The sequence below is a fragment of the Vespa velutina genome, chromosome 13 (genome assembly GCF_912470025.1).
Source record: "Vespa velutina chromosome 13, iVesVel2.1, whole genome shotgun sequence".
In the NCBI taxonomy this organism is placed as follows: domain Eukaryota; kingdom Metazoa; phylum Arthropoda; class Insecta; order Hymenoptera; family Vespidae; genus Vespa; species Vespa velutina.
In genome coordinates, this window is record NC_062200.1 from 674,462 (window position 1) to 682,500 (window position 8,039).

General features: G+C 37.9%; 1 protein-coding gene across 6 annotated transcripts in view; it reads left to right on the forward strand.

Moving 5' to 3' along the window:
* The window catches only part of LOC124953910 (low density lipoprotein receptor adapter protein 1-like), an 84,169-nt gene that overhangs the window by 66,642 nt on the left and 9,488 nt on the right, over positions 1-8,039 (forward strand). For 3 of the 6 annotated variants that reach the window (XM_047505975.1, XM_047505968.1, XM_047505969.1), the window contains exons 9-10: positions 1,428-1,497; positions 6,178-6,254. The exons of 1 other annotated variant lie outside the window; for it this stretch is intronic. The gene's annotated coding sequence lies outside the window, so the exon portion shown is untranslated. Of the gene's footprint in view, positions 1-1,427; positions 1,498-6,177; positions 6,255-8,039 lie in introns of those variants that run through there. 2 more of the 6 variants (XM_047505971.1, XM_047505970.1) reach the window with 2 other exon arrangements.

Here is an 8,039-nt window from a genome sequence, read left to right on the forward strand (position 1 = left end):
ATACGATTCTGTCAGGGATTTTCCTGGCCTTTTCTCTTCTCTATCCGATAGCTGCCTTGCACCATTCACCTCTACTATTATCCGGTTCATATCCGCCTTATTATAGTTCTTCCTCGTATTTCAGTTCGTAGTTTGCGCGTGTGTAGTAAACGTGCACCGTACATCATCCACCGTGATTTAGAATTCTCTACGAGATAATAAAAGCATTTTGTTCTCGTTGAGCGGCAACGAGCACTTGATCGCCCATCCCTTAACTTTTCTATTCCTACCGGCTAATTATACGAGTTCGAAAGTCATGAATTATGAAGGATATCCTCGTAATTGTTCACCGAGGCGTGTCTTCTCATTCATTCGTCCGCTCGTTCGTTCGTTCATTCATTCATTTTTGCACTCTTTAATTTTTCTTCTCTTTTTTTCTCTCTCTTTACTTTTTTTTAAGTTTTAATTCGAGCTTGTTGCAAAGTCACGACAACGTACTCGAGCATACGAGTTAGAGAAAGAGGGGCAGAGAGAGAGAGAGAGAGAGAGAGATGGAACGGAATAAAAGGGAGAGGAACGATATCATTAAATCGGGCTCGAGTGAAATTGCTTTTTGCAGGGCGTCGCGCGAAAGGAGTCCGACCACGACCCTCTTTCCTCTTCCTCCCCAAACCGAGCACATTTTTGTCTCTTTCTTTCGTTCTCTCATTTTTTCCTTCCATCTATCCTTCCTTCCTTCCTTCCTTCATTATCGAGCTTATTTTTGCGCCAAGTCGGTGACGCGCGCTCGTTGTAAGCTCGCGTATTAAGCTCTCCTATTGCCCGAACGAAACGATTGTAATCGTTGCGTTCCATGCTACTAACACAGAAAGAGAGATCTTGAAAAAGTTCCATCTTTTCTGTTTTCTTCTTTATTATTTAAGAGGAGAAAAGAGAATTATTTTCATTTCTATTATTAATATTGCCTATAATGGTGTTACGAGAGTACGAGAAAATATTTTATTATCGATTTTATTCTCCTCTTCTTCCTTCACCTCTTTTTACGTTTTTGTTATCACGCTCTCATAGAGTACACAATTATCATTATTATTATTATTATTATTATTATTATTATTATTAATGTTATTATATCCGTGAGAACAAAGCGATGGAAATTTATTTTATTATCGATAACCGCCTAGATAAAAGAGATAAAAAGTAGATACAATTTTTGTCCTATATTTTTTTCTTCCTTTTTTTTCTCTTTCTTTTTCTTTTTTCTTTTTTTTTTTTTTTCTTTTTTTTCTTTCCTTTTATCGCCTTCATCATATCCGATATTTATCGCGCTAATAAAGTAAATGATATAGAACTTACATATACACACATACACCAATGCGGTCTAACTAGGTATGTTTCTCTATGTTTACGCGTTCATCGTGTTATTCTTTGTTTTTTTTTCTCTGTTTCAGAGGAGTAGAGAAAGAGAGCGAAGGCGTACTTTATTGGAAAAGACTGCTGGATTGTTTACTTTGACGAAGCGTAAGTTTTTCTTTTCCCCTACGTTTCTGTTTTGTTACGTTTATATATATATATATATATATACATATATATACATATATATATATATATATAGTTTTCTATCGCGCCTTAGAGAAAAAAACTTTATCTCCGGTTGTTCCTGCATAATTAAGATAATAGTTTACTCGGTTCTCAACATTTTACGTTCCTTACGTTCTTCTCTTCTCTATTTCTCATCGAGTCGTACGGTTAATAGAAAATAGAGAGTTGAGAACACTTTTTACGCGTTATCGCGTAAAACATTTGAAACGATAATCGTTATGCTATGTAACGCTATATTTTACGAGCGTCTGGTAAATACGTCACCGAAGACTATAAGAGAGGAAACGATACTCGGACAAAGTTAATAACGATCCAATGAATTTTATAAGGAGGAAAGAAGACTCGATGAAACGCGTTTGTTGTGTTGTACGTGTATGTATATGTGTGTGTGTGTGTGTGTGTGTGTTCTACGAGAGAGAGAGAGAGAGAGAGAGAGAGAGAGAGAGAGAGAGAGAGAGAGAGAGAGAGAGAGAGAGAGAGAGAGAGAGAGAGATAGTGTTCGAAGATCCTTGTATATGCGTTTATGTGTGTGAAATAGAAAGAAAAGATCTTGAAAGAAAATTGACGAGTAGGAAGAAAATACTCTTCTCGATAGGCGATTTTCTCAGAGAAAGAGAGAGGTAGATAGATAAAGAGAAAAAGGATGGCCGAGTAATCCCAGTTCGAATCTCAGGTGGATCTCGACGTCTTTGCTCCATTACCCGTTCGACTGCGGCCCGTTCCACTGAAAAGAAAAGACGATTGATACGAAATACTCCATAAGAATCCAATCTCAGAAATGGCAAGAGGCAAAGTTCACTCGGTGTGTTGGACCTACCAGAAATAGTAGCATAAAAATAGTAACAGTAATACCGATCGCTTTTCTCTTCCATCGGTTAACTTTCTTCCACGCTTTTTCTCGACTTTTCCTTTATTTTCTTATATCTTTACTTTTTCATTCTTTTTCATTCTTTTTCTCTTGCTTTTTTTTTTCTTCATCGAAGAAAGCTTTAGATTGGATTTAGAATCTCTTCTTCTCTTCTTTCTTTTCATTTTTTTTCTTTCTTTTTTAACTTAGTTTCGTCTCTCTCTCTTTCTCTCTCTCTCTCTCACACACACACCCTTCATCCATTTTTTTTTCCTTTCGTACCGTTTTTGGAACGATCAGACTTCGTTTTTCAGTTTGACGATTTTTCCAAATTTACCAACGTTATTCTTCTTTAAACAGTTCGAAAGGAAGTTCATTCTATTTCAGAAACGAGATTCGTGTGTGAGATTCTTCTGAATGGAGAGAAAAAGAAAACGAAAAGGACACGTTTCTACCTTCTCTCGAGCTTAACTCGATCCATTATTTATGCTGTGAACACGTTCACGCATACAAGCGTACGAATGGGGAATATTGTATAGAAACGTGTTTGTTGGTGCGCGTGTACGCGCGTGTGTCTGTGTGTGCGTCGTACTTCGTCGATCCGCTCTCCGTATCGCGATCATTCGGACGCACAGATCGCATTTCCCGGTAATTCGTCGTTTCCTTCATTTTCTCCTTCCCTCTTTGCGACACGGTGCCCTGTATATTCTCCAGCTTGCATGCACACACAGATCTACACGTGACTCGATGAGATATTACATATATACAGAGTGCATCATCCTACTACACGTCAGGGCCGCATTCGACGCACGCAATAAAATGGATTTCTCTTATTTTTATCGAGAAACGACGTACCTTCCAAATGTTTCCATCTCGTCTACGTTTCAATTTTTCCTTCCGAGAGACCGGGATTTTTCTCGTCTTTTTCTTTTTTTCCTTTCTCTCTCTCTCTCTCTCTCTCTCTCTTTCTTTCTTTCTTTCTTTCTTTCTTTCTTTCTTTCTTTTCTTTCATTCGTTTCTTTTTCTTTTTTTATACGAAAATAAGAAGAGAAAAATGCAAGATTTTTCTGATGCGTGTATGCACGCGTCGTTTGCGCGTGCTGTAGATGGAGAGTTACTCGAAAAATGACTCTAGCATGATTCAAAGAGAATAATGCTAGAAATGTGCTTTTCGAGCTCGTCGATGCGCGCAGCACGAGCGTCTCGTTCTATTAAATCGAATCGATCTTTAAATTTACCGACTACCTACGAAACGATGTTTCGTAAGTGTGTACATATCCCTAATATGTTTTGTTCGATATCGATAGACGAGAGAATATATATATATATATATATATATATATTATATGTATGTATGTGTATGTGTATGTATATATATCTGTTCGAGATCTCGGTATGCCCTGTATACGTAGGATGAATGGTGCAACTCTATTTGGACGGTTAGCTCGTGCAATTGTGCTCGTGCATTCGGAGGATACGTGCAATTTGAGATAATGTCGTTTCTCGTAGAGTCGTGCTCGTAACGTCGACTTGCACGACGTTCCACTCGTATTACGATTCTCTTCTTCTAGCTCTTACTGCATGTATATCTTTCTTTTATTTTGCGATTGGTCGAATTGAAAATTGGAGTGAACATCATAGATTATCTTTTCTAATCTAATCGAAGATGATAATAAATTCCATAGCAAAAGTATTATCTTTCGAAACATATTTATTATATGTTAGCTGACACGTAAATGTGTATGTTCGAGCATAATAGGAGTTTGAATTTTTTTTTATTTTTCTTTTTTAATTTCTTTTTTTTTCCTCGATTTAAATTGTTAAGGGATATGCATTAAGGGAAAAGAGACTAATTATTTCCATATTCCTTATCGCTCGCCTATCTTATCTCTTACGGTTAAGTTGACGTAGACACGGTCGATAATTTTACGTGGAAACATTGTCATCGTGAAACGAATCTTAAAGGCAAACAATTACATCGAATAAAGTTACGACGTCTTCGTAAAAGGGACTCGAAGATCCAGGAGGGTTTGTTACTTTTTATGTTCTATCATGACTTGAAAAGTGTCCAGAAATTGAAGAAAATGGTGGGAAATGAAATCGAAGAAATGCGCGGGCATAGCAATCTCGGGGTATAACCTTGGAGCATACATTATAAGCGAACATTCACACGGCCCTGAGAAACAAATTACACGTACGACCTAGCTTCTGACCACCGCCGGGTGGCACGCAATTTAATCCGATCCGTGGCAACTCTATTCCCTTGGAGAAACCGCGCTCTTCCAACTCTTCCAACTTCCTCTCGGAGTAATTGCAACGTGACTCCGACGACCCTTTTCAAAATTACTTTCAAATCTTGCAAAATTTTCTTTTGCGAACGAGCCATTTAGCCAAAGAACATTTTTCAGTCTTAAAATGATTCCTTAATCGAGCATAGATTGTATTTATTATTTATTACAGGCAAAGTCGATCGTACGATTTTCTTTTTTCTCTCTCTCTTTTTTTGTTTTCCTCTGGCACATACAGCATCAATTAATTCCCGTGGGGACAAAAAAAGAATCCATCCGTCGAAGATTAGACTTTGATTTCTTATTTTCATCTTGTCCTTGCGTTATAAACGAAAATTCACGACGATCTTTTTAAGAGATCTTCCTAGCTCACCTTCGACATTTCTCCTGGGTCAGCTACTTTTATTAAAGATTGAAAGACGTTATCTCGGTCGGACGGATAAATAGTAAGATACCACGTAGAGTTTTTTAAAATGAACTTTATCGTACTTTTAGTTGCACGAGCTCTCTCTCTCTCTCTCAGTTTTAATTTCGTTTTCAATATCTCGCCAAGGTTCCGTTTCCCCTCTCAACTTTCGCACTCAACCTTTCCCGTGCTCGTTACAAATGGTATTCGGGATCGAGTTGAATGAAGTTCAACCCCCGAGGGAACTCGACGGCTGCTCGTTAATAAGGCCATCCGTTAAAGTCCTTGTACTTTTGGGCCACGTTGATCGGGAAGAAGATGAAAACGAGGAAACTGAGACAACGATCGATCGAGAGGAAAAAAGTGAAAGAAAATTCATCGATTTTACGACAGTTTTTCAAAGAGAAGTTTTTTTTATTTCGTTTTACCAAGATTTGCCGGAATATTTCGAACCATTTTCTCCCCCCCCCCCCCTCTCTCTCTCTCTTTCTCTCTCCCTTGTGTGTTTGAGAAATTCCAAAGGTAGTCGGGAAACGTTTAGGGCATTTATCGTAACTTCAAAACGTTCCTAAAGGATGATTGAAATCCAATACGGATTCGAAAGACGTTTCCACGTTTCGAGGAAATTCCTTCTGGCTGCTATGCGAAAAAGAAAGAGAGAAGAGAGAGAGAGAGAGAGAGAGAGAGAAAGAGAAAGAAATAGATAGAAAAGTTTTCTTATCGTTCTCGAACGATACCTCGTATAATCTCGAGTTCATTGGTAGAAATGTTTTCCGAGTACTTTTCAGTTATTCGTCCACTTTATCGTTTCTTCTCCTTTTTTTCTTTTTCTTTTCGAAAACGAGATTACGTTTCCGGAATATATATATGTAGGAGCTCATATCGCAGTTAGAATTCCTTTGGATTAGAATTCGCCGTTTAAAGTCTTCGGTCATTTTTCTTAGCACGTTAGCCGTTGTATCTAAAAATCCATCCTTAGTATTAGGTATTTCTTATAGACTTTTCTTTTTTTTTTTTAGAGGAGTTATGAGCTCGAAATATTATTTTTCTTTTTCCAGACTTGAAAGAAATTTTTACGAGCAGAAGTAACGTGCGAGGAACTTCGCGTGAGGAGAGGAGAAAAAAAAAAGAAAAGGAAAAAAAAAAAAAGATACAAGAAGAAAAGTACGAAGGAAGAAAACAATAGATTTTCGAAGTGAGTGAAGAAGGAAGACTAGCGAGAGGAAGAAATTTTACGAGACGCTCTTCTCGTGTATACAGATCGTTTGCTATAAAGTTCTTCATAAATTCTGGATGATTTATGAGCGTTTCACCGATCGATACATAGGCGTGGAAGAGGACAAAGAGAGAAGAGCGAAGCGACGTCGTAGTCATGGTGTAAAAGAGGAAGGAAAACGGAGTGAGAAAAAGAGAGAAGAGAAAGGAAAAGTAGGTATCTATTTATCCATCGGTGGTTTTCCACAGGCACCACAACTTCAATGCTACGACGGATTGTGTGTATGATGGATCGTAATTAACGTGTCGACGCCTGTGTCATATACCTCGTATCCTTCCCCTTCTTACTATTACCCGCGCATTTTTTCGTTCCTTGCCTGGCCTCTGGCAAAAATTCGAGTTTTCGAGAAGGTTCATACCTTTCGTTCGGCATCGACAATTTTTCGAGATTTCGAGATTCTCTTTTGTCCTCTCTTTTTTTTTCCCCTTTTTCTTCTTTCTCTCTCTCTCTCTCTCTCTCTCTTTTTTTTTTTGTTTTTTGTTTTTCCATCTCGCTCGTTTTTACTCGCTTAGGAGTAATTACCGGGATCATCCTTTTCGTGCTTTGCTAATCGGGAGATTAAACGTTTCTTTACTGCTCGTTATAACTTCACGAATGAAGAGTAAAGGATCTTATTATTTTCTGTCCCTTTCTCTCTTCTTTCCTTTTCCTTTCCTGTTCCTCTCGAGAGTCTCTTTATTCCGGAGATGATGATTTCCCAGTGAAATTTCCGGACAGCTTTCTAAGACTCTTTTCAGATCGTTCGTATAATTAATCTCTAACCATTTTGTAATTAACCGAGTCGAGGTTTTACTCTTTGATCGAATTTTCCTGTTTCAGGAAGAAAGAGAAAGAAAAAAAAAAAAAACCTTAAACCAGACTCCGTCTAGTTCCGTCTTATTAATTTTATTTTTCATTTCTGTATGAACGGAGAAAGGCAATTAAGTCGGAACAATGAGACGTCAACACCTCCTCCTGGGAGTGTCCTTTTCTTTCTTTTTTTGAGTAGAGCAAACTCTTCCTTTACATTTTCGTCATTTTCGTCGAGAACCAACGTGATTCCTGATTTTCACGTGAAGATTCTTATGCAGGAAAAGGCAGAAAAGTAGAAAAGAAAGGTTTGTGATGACTAAAGAAGAAGAAAGAAAGACGGTCACACACACACACACACACACACACACACATATATATATATATATCAACTTACATTTTAATTCGAGGGTCTTCAAAACCCTCGTTTCCACTATGGCTCGCCCTTCGCACCCCTTCTTTCTTTCTTTCTTTCTTTCTTTCATTCCCCCTCTCTTTTCTTTCCTCTTTTTCGTTCACTCTGTTTCTTCGGTGTCTCTTTAGGTTTCCTGCCCTTCCAGGCAAGTTTACAAACCAACCCTCGAGCACCTTTCTTCGTCTCTACCATCGGTAGAAATTCTCTTTGCGAGTAGAACAAGACACTTTTTCGTCCCACCTCGTATATACACCCTTCTTTTTCTCTTTCCTTTTTTGCTTTTTACTCTTTTGTTTAATCTTCCATAACTTTCATTGCAATTTCTTCCATTTCTATGGTCTTTATATATACGATCGGATCTTAATAAAAGTTTATTCGTCTCTTCGCTTTTTGATTTTAATTTCAGATCGGCCTACTTCTCATCTGGAATCCTTAATTAC